At 29.7% G+C, this 16,765-nt stretch overlaps 1 protein-coding gene across 4 annotated transcripts in view; it reads right to left on the bottom strand.

Moving 5' to 3' along the window:
* Positions 1-16,765, bottom strand: part of LOC135123475 (protein dimmed) — a 182,229-nt gene that overhangs the window by 95,571 nt on the left and 69,893 nt on the right. For all 4 annotated transcript variants that reach the window (XM_064048143.1, XM_064048147.1, XM_064048145.1 and 1 more), the window contains exon 2: positions 9,765-9,819. The gene's annotated coding sequence lies outside the window, so the exon portion shown is untranslated. The remainder of the gene's footprint in view (positions 1-9,764; positions 9,820-16,765) is intronic.

The raw sequence follows: 16,765 nt of genomic DNA, 5'->3' as shown, positions 1-16,765 counted from the left end.
AAATCTAAAAATTTGAAATCGGGAAGTGGAAAAACCACAAATTTAGGAACGCCAGGAATTGAAAAATTGAAAAATCAAAAAATTTAAAATCGAAAAATTGGAAAATCGTATAACTGAAATATTGGAAAACTGAGAGACAGAGAAATTAAAAAATCGAAAAATCGAAATTTTGAAAAATCAAGAAATTGAACTGAAAGCTAAAAAATCGAGAAATGGAAAAATTTAAAATCGAGAAATCAAGACGTCGAGATTTCGAAACATCGAAAATTCGAGAAATCGAGAAATTGGTAATTTAAAAAACTAAAAATTCGAAAAGTCAAAAGACGAAAAATCGATTTATCGTGACATCGAGAGATGGAAAACCCTAAAATTTAGAAACTCTTAAATTGAAAAATTGAAGAATCGAAAATTTTAAAAATCGAAGAAGCGAAGAATCGAAAAATTGACAAATCGTAAAACTCAAAAATCAAAAAATCAAAAATATAAAAGATCAAAAAAGTGAAAAATCGAAAAATTAAAAAATCGAGAAATAGAAAAACCAAAAATTTTGGAACTCTAACAAGTGAAAAATTGAAAATCAAAAAATTAAAGAATCCAACAATTTGCAAAATTGTATAACTGAAATATTAGAAAATTGAAAGACCGAGAAATTAAAAAATCAGGAAATCGAAATATCTAAAATTCGGGGAATCAAGGAATGGGAAATTTAAAAAACCGAAATTCGAAAAGTTGAAAAATGAAAAAATCGGTTAGCCGAGAAATCAAACCATCGAAAAACCGAAAATCTAGAAACACCAAAAATTGAAAACATGAAGAATAGACAAATTTAAAAATCGAAAAATTGAAGAATCCAAAAATTGAATATTCGTATAGCTGAAATATCGGGAAATTGAGAAATCAAAAAATTAAAAATCGAGAAATCGGAAATTTGAAAAATAGGGAAAATGAATTAAAAAACTGAAAAATCGAAAAATCGAGAAATCGAGAATCGAGAAATTCAAACATTGAAAATTAGAGAAATTGACAAATGGGAAATTTAGGAAACTGAAAAATGGAAAAGTCTAAGAATCAAAAAATCGATTAATAGATAAATCGGGAAATCGAAAAACCGAAAATTTAGAAACGCGAAAAATTGAAAAATCTAAAAATTGAAATATCGGAAAAATCGAGAAATTGAACTGAAAAACTGGAAAATTTTATAAAGAGAATTCAAGAAGTCGAAAATTCGAAACATCGAAAATTCGAGAATTCGAGAAATTGGGAATTTAAAAACTGAAAAATCGAACCGAGAAATGGAAAAATCAAATAATTACAATATCGAAAAATTGAAGAATAGAAAAATTCAAAGATCCAGATATCAAATCGTCACAAAATCGAAAAAGTAAAAAGTCCGGAAATACAGAAAAGGAAAAATCTAAAAATCGAAAAATGGACAAATTGAAAATCGAGAAATCGAAGCACCAAAAACTTAAAAAACTGGAAAATTAAGGAATGAAAAAATTAAAAATTTAAAAAATCGAAAAGCTGAAAGAGTAAAAAATCGGAAAATCGAAATTGAGAAACCAAAAAATTAAGAAATCGAGAAATCGGAAATTTGAAAAATAGAGAAAATGAATTAAAAATCTGAAGAATCGAAAAATCGAAAATTTAGAAACGCCAAAAATTAGAAAAACGAAAAATTTTAAAATCGAAAAATTTTAAAATCGAAGAAGTGAAGAACCGAAAAATTGAAAAATCGTAAAACTGAAATGTCGGAAATTTGGAAAACCGAAAATTAAAAAAATCGAGAAATTGAAATTTTGAAAAACCGACGAAATGAAGAATCAAAGAACCCAAATGTCGAAAAATTAAAACAATTGAAAAATCGAAACATTAAGGAATCAAAATACTCGTTACACGATTTTGATTTTTTTCCAAAAATCTCGATGTCTAGGATAAACATTCAACAAGGATTCATAAACCACAGTATCAGTAATATCTTATTTACTTTTTAACATTTACGTAACATTTTTTCGACAAATGGATACATTTTGATTAACGATTTACCATCTTTCCAATGACCTTTGCAAGATTTCAAAGCATTCCATTTTGCAATTTAGAAGTTAAATTATATGTATTGTAAAATGTTATAAAATTTTTATTTTTTACAAAAATTTGGATTGCTAGGGTAAAAATTCAATCGATCCGATAGTTTCGGAAATTATCTGTCTAATAAACACCGACATAGGCGGCGGAGAGACATACAGGCGGAAACGGGAGGCCTATTTTTTCGTACTCTAGGGGTCTTGACACGTTGAAAAAACTATAAGTATACACTCTAACGTGTGAAATTATAAAATGAGCCACATATTATCCAAAATACATCAGCGACCAATTAGAGCTATAGCCAATCTAAAATATCGTAATTTATAACGGGTGTACAATAAAAAATATATCTGGAGCAAACCTAGAAATTGTTATTTGCCATTTATTTATAACAGCACAATTATTTTCGGAGACTAAGTGGGCAACCGAATATACTTTAAGACATGGATGGTTTCATCATTATCGCATTTATTTCTGCTAAAAATACAATAAAACTGTGACTAACAAGTACCACATTGGTACGAGAAGGTTTCTTCTTTTCTATATTTCGGAAAAGTTCTCAGATCCTGGCCTCGCTCGAACTAAAAATCCAATTTTTGCCCCCACTTAGCTTCCCAATTAACTGGAACTAATAGCTAGTTTTCCACTTCGCAATGCGGGCAAACACTGTTCACGCGTTCAAGAACAACCATTCTGCTAATGTATCCGGTTCTGCAGTTATGACGAAATTCGTCTTGTGGTGAATGTTAGAACGATTCGGTACCACCCATTTTCCGTTTGTTTTCACAACGGTGGTAATCAGTCTGGTTCTAGTCTGGTCCGGCAGGCTAATTAGAGGCTCGGAACATGTCTAGGAGAAAGTAATTTTGACATTGCAACCGAAACGCTGTTTTAATGAGCTTTCTTTTTGCGGGGAGAATTTGAATTTGATCGCGCAAACTTGCTCATGGTTACGCAAAAAAAGTCCCGTTGCTAAACTTGTTACAGCGGGTTCAAGGAACCAACAAAGAGAAAAACAGAGCTGGGATTTGGCGTGGTGAAATGGGAGGCAAAAAGCGGACAATGGAAGTTGAAGAAATTGGAAAGTACCACGAAGTGAATACTGGAGGTTTTTGTAATTTTAATTATTTGTAAAATATTCAAAGGCTGCAACGTTAAAAACGATATTAGGTGCTTACGTAGATAATAGCGCAGTAACAGTACGTTATCAACTTATCAAAATGCTGATGGCCGTATTTTAATGAATGCTTCTACTTTGAATTTTTTTAGAACTACAAATAATTGCGTTTTATCGATAGTTGGTGAAGCGTTAGTTTATGAATTTTCATATGTTATATAAATAACTACCTACTTCAGATTTTTGTTAAGATAACACAACATTTTCTGACATAATCACTCGATGATTTTATTTTGGTGAGAAGATTTTATTGTTTCTGTTATCTTTATCTAGCCAGCTGAAAATAAAGTGGTTCCTACTTGTACAGCGGTTATCTAATTAATACGTAATTACAGCAACGAATCATGCATTGAACGGAACGTTTGATAGGTACCACTTGTCAAACTAATGCATTTTTTTTTACTGATGACTCTCTTCATACAATAAGATTGTGCAGATGGTACTAATCCTTGAACTACAGCCCATCAAATCCTGCTTCTTTGAAAAAATTATACAATTTTCGCGATTTTGGCATTCCAATTTTCCGTTTTGCAATTTCACGAGCTTTCAATTTTCGATTTTTCAGTTTTCTATTCCTTCAAATTTTTGGTTTGCAATTTTCAGTTACGGTTTTTATTTGATTGATTTATTCAGTTTTTTGTTTTTCAGTGTTCTGATTTTATAATGTTTCTTTCTTCAATGTGAATCTTTTCGATTTTTCAATTTCCCGGTTTTCAGTTTTTCTTTTTTTCAATTTGCTTTTTTTATTTTTAAATTTTTCGTTAATTCAAATTCTGATTTGCAATTTTTCTAGTTTTCATTTTAAATATTAGAAATGATAATTTTAAAAATTTTTCACTTCTTCAATTTTATGATTTTAAATTTTTTCCATTTGTCAATTATTCGATTTTGGATTCTTAATTTTCTGTACTGTTCAGTTTTTCAACGTCACACTATAATTTTTCGATTCAATTCGTTTTTTCTTTCCAATTTTTCGACTCGTTATTTTTTTTTTCGTTTCTTCATTTCTTCAATTTTGCAATTTTCCGCTTTTTTAGTCTCTCGACTTCAAATTTTTACGATTTTTTTCAGTTTTTCGATTTTCAATTTTTCGATTTTTCAATTTTTAGAATCAAATTAAACAATAATTGCAAAATTGAAAAATCAATAAGGAAAAAACGAAAAAGTATAAAATGGAAATTTTTAAAAATCTAAAACTTGGAAATCAAAAACCTGAAAAATTGAAGAAATGAAAAATTGAAAACTAGAAAGATTTTAGAAGTTTTACGACTTTACAATTTTGACAATGCTATAATTTTTCGTTTTCACAATTTTTGGGTTTTCAAATTTTTCGATTAAATTCGTTTTTTCTTTCCAATTTTTTTCGATTTTAAAGTTTTTCGAGTTGTAGTTTTTCAATGTTTCAATTTTTCGTTTCTTAGATTCATCGATTTTCAATTTTTCGATTTTTCAACATTTGGAATCAAAAATAAGAAAAATTGAAAAATCAATAATGAAAAAACGAAAAAGTATAAAATCAAAATTTTGGAAAATCTAAAAATTGGAGATCAAGAACCTGAAAAATTGATGAAACGAAAAATCGAAAAATCGAAAGATTCAAAATTGAGAAATTTAAAAATCGAAGTAGTAAATTTTGTAAAATTCGGAGAACAGGATAATTGAGAAATCTAAAAATTGCAAAATTGAAAAATTGAAAAATTGGAAAATCAAAGACTGAAAACTGAATAAACAAAAAATTACAAAAACCGAAAGATACCTTGAAAAACAAAGGAAATGAAAAACGAAGAAGTGTGTATAAAATTTACGATTTTAGAATTTTCCAGTTTTTCAATTATTTGATTTTAAATTATTTCATGTGTCCGATTTTTAATTTTTCAATTTTTGGATCTTGCAATCTACAGTTTGTCGACTTTACAATTTTGACGATTCTATAATTTTTCGATTAATTTCGTTCTTTCTTTCCAATTTTTCGCTCCTTATTTTTTTTTTGGATTTTTAATCTTCTCAGTTTTTAGTTCTTCAATGTTTCAATTTTTCGTTTCTTCAGTTCTTCGATTTTTAAATTTTCCGCTTTTTTAATTTCTCGACTTCAAATTTTTCCGATTTTTTTAGTTTTTCGATTATCAGTTTTTCGATTTTTTAATTTTTAGAATCAAAATAAAAAAAATGCAAAATTGTAAAATTGAAAAATCTACAACGAAAAAACAGAATAAAATGGAAATTTTTAAAAATCTAAAAATTGGAAATCAAGAACCTGAAAAATTGAAGAAAGGAAAAATTGAAAACTAGAAAGATTTTAAAAGTTTTACGACTTTACAATGTTGACAATTCTATTATTTTTCATTTTTACAATTTTTGGGTTTTAAAATTTTTCGATTCAATTCGGTTTTTCTTTCCAATTGTTTTCGATTTTAAAGTTTTTTGATTTTTAGTTTTTCAATGTTTCAATTTTTCGTTTATTAGGTTCATCGATTTTCAAATTTTTCGATTTTTTAACATTAGGAATCAAAAGAAAGAAAAATTGAAAAAATCAACAATGAAAAAACGAAAAAGTATAAAATCAAAATTTTGAAAAATATAAAAATTGGAAATCTAAAACCTGAAAAATTGATGAAACGAAAATTTGAACAATCGAAAGATTCAAAATTGAGAAATTTAAAAATCGAAAAAGTAAATTTTGTAAAATCCGGAAAACAGGATAATTGAGAAATCTCAAAACTGCAAAATTGAAAAATTTACAAATCGGAAAATCAAAGACTTTTGAAAACTGAACATACAAAAAATTACAAAATCGAAAGATTTTTTTGATGTTTTCAAAGGAAATGAAAAACGAAAAAGTATGTATAAAATTTACGATTTTAGAATTTTCCAGTTTTTCAATTATTTGATTTTAAATTATTTCCTGTATCCGATTTTAGAATTTTTCAATTTTTCAATTATTGGATTTTAAAATATTTCATATATGTATTCGATTTTTAAAATTTGTATTTCTCAATACACGTTTAATTTTTCAATTTTCGATCTTGCAATGCACAGTTTTCCGACTTTACAATTTTGACGATTCTATAATTTTTCGGTTTTACAACTGTTCGATTTAATTCGTTTTTTCCAATTTTGCGACTCCTTTTTTTTTCGATTTTTAAGTTTATCGGTTTTTAGTTCTTCAATGTTTCAATTTTTCGATTTTTAGTTTTTCAATTTTTAAATTTTTCGTTTCTTAGGTTCTTCAATTTTCAATTTTTCGATTTTTCAACATTTGGAATAAAAAAAAAAGAAAAATTGCAAAATTGTAAAAAACTGAAAAATCGAGAATGAAAAAAGAAAAACTAAAACATGAAAATTTTGAAAAATAAAAAACTGGAAATCAAGAATCTGAACAATTGAAGAAACAGAAAATTATAAAATCGAAAAAGATTAAAAATCGAAAAAGCAAATTTTGTAAATTCGAAATATTGAAAATTAAAGAAATCGTAAAACAGGATAATTGAGAACTCTAAAAATAAAATTGAAAAATTAAAAAAATGGAAATTGGTTTTTTCTTTCCAATTTTTCTTTCTATTCGTCAATTTTTTCGATTTTTACGTTTTTGATTTTTAGTTTCACAATGTTTCAATTTTTCGTGTCTTCACTTTGTCGATTTGCAATTTTTCGATTTTCTACTTTTTCGATTTTGCAGTTTCTCGTGTTTTCAGATTTTTAATGTTTGAACTTTTTCAGTATCTCGATTTTTCAAAATTTGGAATCAAACAAAAGAAAAATTGCAAAATTGTAAAACTTAAAAATCAACAATGAAAAAACGAAAAAGTATAAAATGAAAATTTAAAAACATTAAAAAATTAGAAATCAGAAACCTGAAATATTTAAGAAACGAAAAATTGAAAAATCGAAAAAACATTGCAAAATAAAGGAAATGAGAAAACGAAAAATTATGAAATAAAATTTACGATTTTAGAATTTTTCAATTTTTCAATGACTTATTGGATTTTAAACTATTTCATATATTCGATTTTTAATCTTACGATTTTTAAACTTTGAATTTTTCAGTACATACTTAATTTTTCAATTTTTGGATCTTGCAATGTATAGTTTTTTGACTTTACAATTTTGACGATTCTATAATTTTTCGATTTTACCATTTTTGGCTTTTCCAATTTTTCGATTCGTTAATTTTTAGATTTTTAATGTTTCAATTTTTCGTTTCTTCGGTTCTTCGATTTACAATTTTTTAATTTTCCACTTTTTCGATTTTGCAATTTCTCATTTTTTCAGTCAATTGATTTTTCAAGTTCTTCCGATTTTAGTTTTCCGATTTTTCAACATCTGGAATAAAAAAAATTGCAAAATTGTAAAATTAAAAAATCAACAATGAAAACACGAAAAAGTATAAAATGAAAACTTTAAAAATCTAAAAACTAGAAATCAAGAACCTGAAAAAAGTGCAAAAGCGAAAAAACGAAATGTTGAAGAAATCGGAAAATCGGATAGTTGAGAAATCCATAAATTGCAAAATTGAAAAATATTAAAATTGGAAAATCGAGGAATTGGAAAATCAAAGATTGAAAATTTGAAAAATTGAATAAACGTAAATATATAAAATCAAAAGAAACGTTGAATAAAGGAAATGAAACAACGAAACTTGTAATATAAAACTGAGAAAATAACATCCAAAAAAATCGGGAAAATGAAAATTAGAAATCAAGAACTTGAAAAACTGGAAAATTGAAGAATGGAAATATTGAAAAATTATATAATTGAAGCATTGAAAAGCGGGAAAAACTGAAAAAAATAGAAAACGAACAAACAAAAAATTGTGATATCAAAAAATTGATCGAAGGTAAATAAATCCAGATTTTTCGAAAAATGATAAGGGAAATATTTTACATGCTTCAGAGAAGATTTAATAATGTTGGACAATTTTGATGTTTTTCAATAAACCTGTATGTATGAGGTAAAACTCAACACGGATTCATAAACCACATGTGAAGGATTATCTTGTTTTATGAAATTGACATAATATTTAGTAATGTAAATTTTGTCATCCCATTGTTGGTGGAAATGTTTATCCAAATAGGTTAGCGTTTTACCATATACATATATATTTCTAAAATACCTACTTATAAAATTTGAAAACAATAATCGCTTCCGTAGTTTCGGAGATTATCCGTCTAATAAAAATTTAGACAGATGATAAACAGACAGACAGACATACATAAAACAAACATAAAAGGAGCCAGTCTAGTGGACTCAATTACAATACTTCCTTAGCTTACGAAAAAACAATACCTATCGACTACATTGTAGGACAAGCATGACAAAATGGGAAACAGTAAATCTGTAACAATATATTTATTCTCTTCAATTCTGATTGTGCCAGTAGCGAGTGGGAGTTTCACCTTCCATGTGCGCGTAAACTGGAAGTAATCTTATTATACCGAAATACACTACGAACCCACATTTAAATTATCATAATGCACTTTTTTATTTATGTAAACATATAATTTTTACGTCACTTTAGTACGTAACGTTTGAGATACGAGCTGATAGCCCGCCCATCTATATAACTGTTATGAAACCAACTTTTTCCAATTAAAAATGAACCCATTTAATAATTTCTTCGTGTGTCTAAGAGGATAATTTTATCTAATATCAATCAAAAATAAATGTCTAATTTATTATTATTATTATTATTATTAAAAGATAAAGGATAAAGGGCCCTGTTATTTCTGCAACAAATATTTGATAATCGCAGTGTACTTCTTTTCTTTGCCAAGAGTACACCGCAAGAAAACAAAAAATAGGCGGAACTAAAAAATTCTTATCAGATTAAATAAATGAAATCTAGCCCAAGAGATAAAGTTGTATTCAAGCTATAGATATGTTTTTTTAATTTGCTGTCAAGGTCCCTTTTAATGTATTATCTCTTAACAAATCACAGCTGATCCAGTTTATCTAAACTTAATCAAGAAAGTGTTAACCTTTGTGTTTGTTTGTCCGGAGGCTATAGAAAGTTAAAACCGTACCATACGAACGAGTTATGTGCCACTGATTTGGCCATAAACGTATTATTAATGAAGATTTTAAAGTTATTAGGACAGTGGCGGAGGTGGTAAAAAAGTTTTTTTTTGGCTTGAAGTTTTTTGATTTAGGTTTTTGGCGAAATTTTATATCACTTAATCTTCCGAGTATTAAGTGTTCCAGTGACCTTTGCAAACCAATACGGAAAGTACGGTAGTTTATTTTTAATTGTACTTATGTGATCCTTGTACTCCTCGTTTCTACAATTATCTTTGTTCGTTATATGTTAAATAGACCGATTAAAAAATTGTGATGGCAGTGCTCCACATAAACAACTAATAAACATGGTGATTCAATAAAAATAATAACGAACTACAAAAGGGGCAATTATAAGCCCCATTTTCAACTATTGGAACATTTTTTATCTACTAGAAATATGGGATTAGTTAGAGTAAAAACACTACTAAAAATTATTAAAGCAACTTACCTTTATAACAGGGTATCCCAAAATTTTTACAAGAAATATCTTGTTGAATGTTGATCTGAAACAAAAAGTGTGGTTAGGTCAGTGTTAAAAAATATATTGATTTGTTAATTACAAGTAGATACCGATAGTTACATATAGTCAGTTCTAATTCAAAATAGTTTCGATGTGTTAATTTTCTCAAAATATAGAAAGTCAACACAGAACTTCCTAAAACCGATGGCGATTCTACTACACTTTGAAAAAATAATTCTTTTTTTACATTGGTACAAATACATTATTCTAAGAAACCATAAACTCAGAATAGGAAGCGAAGATATCCAACGGTTATAATTTACATGATCCAAAAATCGCTAGGCGTCTGGCCGTTAACCCCTACACCTTTAAAATTCCTTAGATAGGGATCAGTTTGGTGTGATATATAATTGATAATTTTAATTTTGATGTTTTTAAGATTAGGAGGATGACGCTTTCACATTTTCTGTGTAATAAAAATCGACACAGGCAAACGGAAACAGAAGACCCACTTTTTCACAGTATAGGGATCATGCAACGTCGAGAAATACTTCCGCGGCTTACACTCGGGAAGTAAAAAGGAAGTTGAATGCGAAGAATGCAAAGAGTTAAGTAAAGAAGTAAAACTACTTGTGAAAGCCCGGAAAACAGAAACCATGGCAAGAATCTGGGAACAAAATGAAACACACAAAGAAAAACATAAAGGATAAGAATGGAAAGATCTCAACACAAGAAAAAGTAATAACCATGGTTGATAAAAAAATTGGTCTAAGATTGCTTGGATAGAACTTCCCTCGCTTCTTCTTTGACAATTTATAAAATTTGATTTTGCAATTTTTATTTTGTGATAACCTGTAGGTATAATGTGCGGACAAAATGAAATATATTTAAAGTAGATAACCAACGAAAAAAATATATTCTCAGGAGAATCATTCGGTCCAGTAGTTTCGGAGATTACGGCAGACGGCAGACAGACAGATAGACAGACAGACGGAAATGGTAGATCTGTTGTTGCGTCTTTAGCTTACGTTCGCAAAATAAACAGAAGGCAATTGTATAGACGAAAGGAGGAAAAACGGCTGAAAATTTGATAGAATCTCTGAAAAAGTATTCGATGATATAAGAAGAAAAGACCTATGAGAAAGCCTGGATAAAGAGGAATAAACCAAAAGCAGTTCACAAAACAAATCGAGCATTATATAACCATTTATATTTGTTAACTGTACAGATCTATAGACTACAACAGTCTCAATCTGTATTTATATTGTAATTTGAAGAAGAAAAGTGGAGGATTTAAGCTGATTACTACAAAAATTTAACATTTTAGACATGTTTCAAGTTTCTTGTTGTCAAAATAAGTCTACACATACTAAGAAAAAAAAGGCAAAATGGAGCCCCGCCCACCCGCCCTATCTCATTTGTGATGATTTTTTTTATTCGTTGGGAGCCAACTGCAAAATCCTTATTTATCTACGAGAAATTAAAAACATGTTTTGAGTATCATGCTGTACAAAAATACTATGTATATTAAGAAAAAAATTAAGCCAAAGATTAGGCCCCACCTATACCCGCCCCGATCTCAATTCTCAATTGTCATGAATTTTTCACTCGTTGTCAGATCGAGGGGCGGGGCTTAATTACAAGATCCATATTTGTCTACAAGAGTTTACCATTTTAAACATGTTTTAAGTTCCTTGTTCTGAAAAAACGACTATGTATGTCAAGAACAAAGGCAAAATATATGTCCCGCCCATCGACCCTATCTCAACCGGCAAGAATTTTTATTCGTTGTCTGACCGTGGGGCGGAGCGTAATTGCAAAATCGATATTTCTCTATACAAATTTTCCATTTTAAACATGTTTTATGTTTCTTGTTGGAACAGATGATTACACATATTAAGAAAAAAAGGCACAACATAAGCCCCGCCCACCCACCCTATCTCAATTGTGATGTTTTTTTTTTAACCATCGACAGCCAAAGGAGCGGAAATTGCAAAATTTTTATTATTTCTCTTGAAGAAATTACCATGTAAGACATTTTTTGAGTATCGTGTTATTCACAGAATACTGTGTACATTAAGAAAGTCGAATAACCGAAAAGTCGAAAAATGGAAAATTTTAAAAATCAAAATCCTGAGAAATCGAAAAATTGGAAAACTGAGGACACGAAAAATCGACAAATAAAAACATCGATAATTCGAATTTAGTAACAACAAAATTTGTAAATGTGGAAAACAGAAAATTTTTGAATGATCGAAAAATTGGGAATTGAAAAACTGAAGATTCAAAAAATTGAAATAAATTGAAAAATCGAAAAATGGAAACACCTTAGTCGAAAAGGGAAAACAAAAAAAAAAACGATTAATCCAGAAATCGTGAATTCGAAAAATCAACATTGAAAATTTAGAAAAACCGAAAATTGAAAAAAAAAAAAAAAAAATGAAAAAATTTAAAAATCGAAAAATGGGGGAACTAAACTAAAATATGGGAAAATCATCGGGAAATCTAAAAATTAAAAGGTCGAGAAACGGAAAATTAGAAATGTCCAGAAAGTAAACAATCGAAAAATCTCAAAATTAAATTATCGAAAAATTGAAAATCTAAAAACGGAAGAATAAAAAAACTGAAAAATTCCAAAACTAAAATATCGAAAAATTGAGGAATCAAAACTCGAAAAATTGACAAATCAAAAAGTGTAAAAATCAAAAAATCGAAAAGACGAAAAATCAAATAATCACGGAATCAAGAATTCGAAAAATCGACAAATCGATAGAAAACACTAAAAATCGAAAATTTAAAACATCAAAAATTCGAAAAATCAAAAACATGAAAAATTGAAAAATGGAAACTGAAGCAGCGAAAAACTGCAAAATCAAATTAATTACATTTCGCCTTTTTGTTTTAATATGTGTAGACATATTTTCGCAATATGAAACTTAAAACATGTTTTAAATAGAAAATTTGTATAAGGAAATATCGGTTTTGCAATTAGGCTCCGCGCCATAATTGGAAAAACATATGTCCTTGCAAAAACCATTTTAACCATGTTTTAAGTTTCTTGTTATATATAAAAAGATGGCAATGCATATGAAGAAAAAAAAGGCAAAATATAACCCCCGCCCACCCGCCCTCTCTCAATCCTGATGATTTTTTTTATTCGTCGTAAGCCGAGGGGCGGAGCTTAACTGTAAAAGTCTTATTTTTCTACGAGAAATTACCATGTGAAATAATTAAGTAATCATGTTACACAGAGAAAACTAATTGTATTAATTAAAAGTGGAAACCAAAACAGAAGCCCCACCCATCCGTCTCGATCTCCACCCGCATGAATTTTATTCGTTGTCAGACCGTGGGGCGGAGCGTAATTGCAAAATCGATATTTCTCTATATAAATTTACCATTTTAAACATGTTTTATGTTTCTTGTTGGAACAGATGACTACACATATTAGGAAAAAAAGGCAAAATATAAGCCCCGCCCACCCACCCTACTCAATTGTGATGATTTTTTTTAACCATCGACAGCCAAAGGAGCGGGAATTGCAAAATTCTTAATATTTCTCTTGAAGAAATTACCATGTAAGACATCTTTTGAGTATCGTGTTATTCACAGAATACTATGTATATTAAGAAAGTCGAATAACTGAAAAGTCGAAAAATGGAAAATTTTAAAAATCAAAATCCTGAGAAATCGAAAAGTTGAAAAACTGAAGAAACGAAAAATCGACAAATAAAAACATCGATAATTCGAATTTAGTAACACCAAAATTTGTAAATGTGGAAAACAGACAACTTTTAAATGATCGAAAAATTGGGAATTGAAAAACTGAAGATTCAAAAAATTTAAATAAATTGAAAAATCGAAAAATGGAAACACCTAAGTCGAAAAGGGAAAACGAAAAAAAAACGACTAAACCAGAAATCGTGAATTCGAAAAAACAAGATTGAAAATTTAGAAAAACCGAAAATTGAAAATTCGAAAAATGAAAAAATTTAAAAATCGAAAAATGGGGAAATTAAACTAAAAGATGGGAACATCATCGGGAAATCTAAAAATAAAAAGGTCGAGAAATGGAAAATTAAAAATATCAAGAAAGTGAAAAAGCGAAAAATCTCAAAACTAAAATATCGAAAAACTGAAAATCTAAAAACGGAAGAATAAATAACTGAAAAATTCCAAAACTAAACTATCGAAAAATTGAGGAATCAAAACTCGAAAGGTTGACAAATCGAAAAGTGTAAAAATCGAAAATTTCAAAAATGAAAAATATGAAAAATCAAAAACCTTGAAAATCAAAAAATGGAAAAGTCGAAAAATCAAATAATCACGGAATCGACAAATCGATAGAAAACACCAAAAATCGAAAATTTAAAACATCAAAAGATTGAAAAATCAAAAACATGAAAAATTGAAAAATGAAACTGAAGCAGCGAAAAACTGAAAAATCGAATTAATTACATTTTCCCTTTTTGTTTTAATACGTGTAGACATATTTTCACAACATGAAACTTAACACACGTTTAAAATGTAAAATTCGTTAAGGAAATATCGATTTTGGAATTAGGCTCCGCGCCATAATTGCAAAAACATATTTCCTTGCAAAAACCATTTTAACCATGTTTTAAGTTTCTTGTTCTAAAAAGATGGCTATGTATATGAAGAAAAAAAAGGCTAAATATTACTCCCGCCCACCCGCCCCACCTCTATTCTGATGTTTTTTTTTACTTGTCGTAAGCCGAGGGGCGGAGCTTAATTGTAAAGCGAATAGCAACGTCAGCGGCAAATTTATAAATCGACCTTTAGGTTGAACAACACTAAATGTTACGAGAATATCATTCACTGCTCTGTAACGATGATCTAGATCTTCGTAAAATCTATCAAGACATTATTTTTACTTCTCAAGCGTAAGCGAAGGAAGTATTGGAATCAAGTCCGGCGGCGTACTCTCTACTTTTACATTTTCTCGACCTTTCATGAACCCTAGAGTACGAAGAAATAGGTCTCCTGTTTCCGTCTGTCCGTCTGTCTGTCTCTCCGTCTGTCTACCGTCCAGATTTTTTTTTCTCCATAAGATCCGAATAAATAATCAACAATGAACACGGTTTACACAGCTATATAGTGAGATCAACGCTATGAAAATGAGATTCCTCGGGAAAATGTAAGAAAAACGAGAATCGATAGAATAAGAAATGATGTAATTAGACGTAATGAAACCAATGGGATCAATAATACAAGACAATTGAGCTGGTACGTGCACAGAATGACTAATAACAAGCTGACAAAAGAGTGTAAGAAAGTAGCACAGAAGAGGCAGTCTGGGAAGAACATGGAAAGAAAATATAAAGATATCAGCATAAAAAAACGAAGACAAAAATATCCCGAAACAGAAAGATCTAGCGAGAAGTCTGGTCTTGGTGGTCTGACATTTTAAGGTAGAAAAATTTAATTAAGTAAGAAACAATAGACAAATTAACAAGCAGTGTAAAATGAAATTAATACGAACAGTTTAAATAAATAACTGCTAATAACAATGATAAAAGATAATAATACAATAATAGTAAATTGGTTGTTGCGCCACAGTGTTTCTTAATTAATTGTGAAAGGTGGCTTCTTCATTATCACCTCATTAACGTTACGAGTCATAAAAATAATATTGTCAATTTATACATTGTTGTTGAATGTTTTTGGAACCAAGTACCACTGACAGGTAAACAAAGAAAAAACACTTGCGGACAAATTAAAAGTAACGTATTAATTAGCTACCATTCCACGATTGCCAAAAAATCGACTTTATATACGAGCGATAAACGCTATCTCAAGTATACAGGTCGTCCTGTATTATAAACGTTCCTAATCCTTTTATCTCCCTCGGAATCCAGCTCGCGTTGACAGCCAACAAAAACAGCCCGCGACTAATTAAATCGTAAAAAGTCAATTTCCAGCAATAATCCCACGTAAATCCGCCACCGCCAATAATCCACAACGACGATCGTTATCTTGTTTTACTTATTATGCACGAATTTTATCTTCGTGGAAAGTTCAAGTACGTTTGAACCTCCTGCTGTTTGCTCTCGGTTTGTTTTGATTCGGCGCCGTGGAACATTTCGGGCCGTATTCAGCGTGGTAACCTTTCAATCGGAAAGCGCGATAAAGAACAAAATTCGAGAGGCGATAAAGAACTCGTTTTAATTATTATTTTATGTATACAACGTTGTGAAGTCGCTGATAACGGCAGATTAAACGCGGGTAGAAAAACAGACAACTTTCTCTATTTCGACATGGACGTTTTCTGATTTTATCGGCTTTTATTGGAGCGGGCGGCGGGTGGGGCGGCAAACGTTAATGGTGTGAGAGGGAAAAGAGGACGCAGACAGGGGTGGCTGTCGCCCTTTCGACGATCTACATAAAAAACAATTACGGGAGATTGCGGAGACGCGGCCCACTTCGGTTCGCCGGCCGAATTTCATTGGGAATTCGGTCGCACGCACGAGCGGCTGATGCGAAGAAGCTTTAAAAGTTGACGTAAACGTGGCCTAGATCGGTTTGAAGGTAGATACAATCAAACGGTTCGGTCGAGTGGATTCTCGGCTCAAGAACTTGGCCGAAATGAATTAGTGGTCATTTCCGAACTGCGGTGCAAATTGGGCTCAAAAACATACAATGACTTTTTGTTTCCAAAAGTGCTTATTGCAAGCCTTCAGTAAATCTTCAAGAATATGGTGGTGATGATTTACAACGCTTTCCTGCTTTTGGTTGATATTATTATAACCTAAAATGTTTATGCACTTCTGAGCTATTTATTAACTTACTCTCGCGTAGTATTCAAAACTTCAGAAATTTAACTATAAATATAATTATAACTATAATATGTAAGATACCAGAACAGTAGTTGCAAAATTTTGTACCTCAGTTCGGTTACGGATCAGAAATATACCGCAGTTTGAAGAGGCCGGAAAAGACTGATTTAAAGTTTACACTTTCAGCGGACC

The sequence above is a fragment of the Zophobas morio genome, unplaced genomic scaffold (assembly GCF_036711695.1).
Source record: "Zophobas morio isolate AGI-343-1 ecotype UQ-CSIRO unplaced genomic scaffold, CSIRO_AGI_Zmor_V1 ptg000006l, whole genome shotgun sequence".
Lineage (NCBI taxonomy): Eukaryota > Metazoa > Arthropoda > Insecta > Coleoptera > Tenebrionidae > Zophobas > Zophobas morio.
This window is presented reverse-complemented; position numbering and strand designations above follow the sequence as displayed.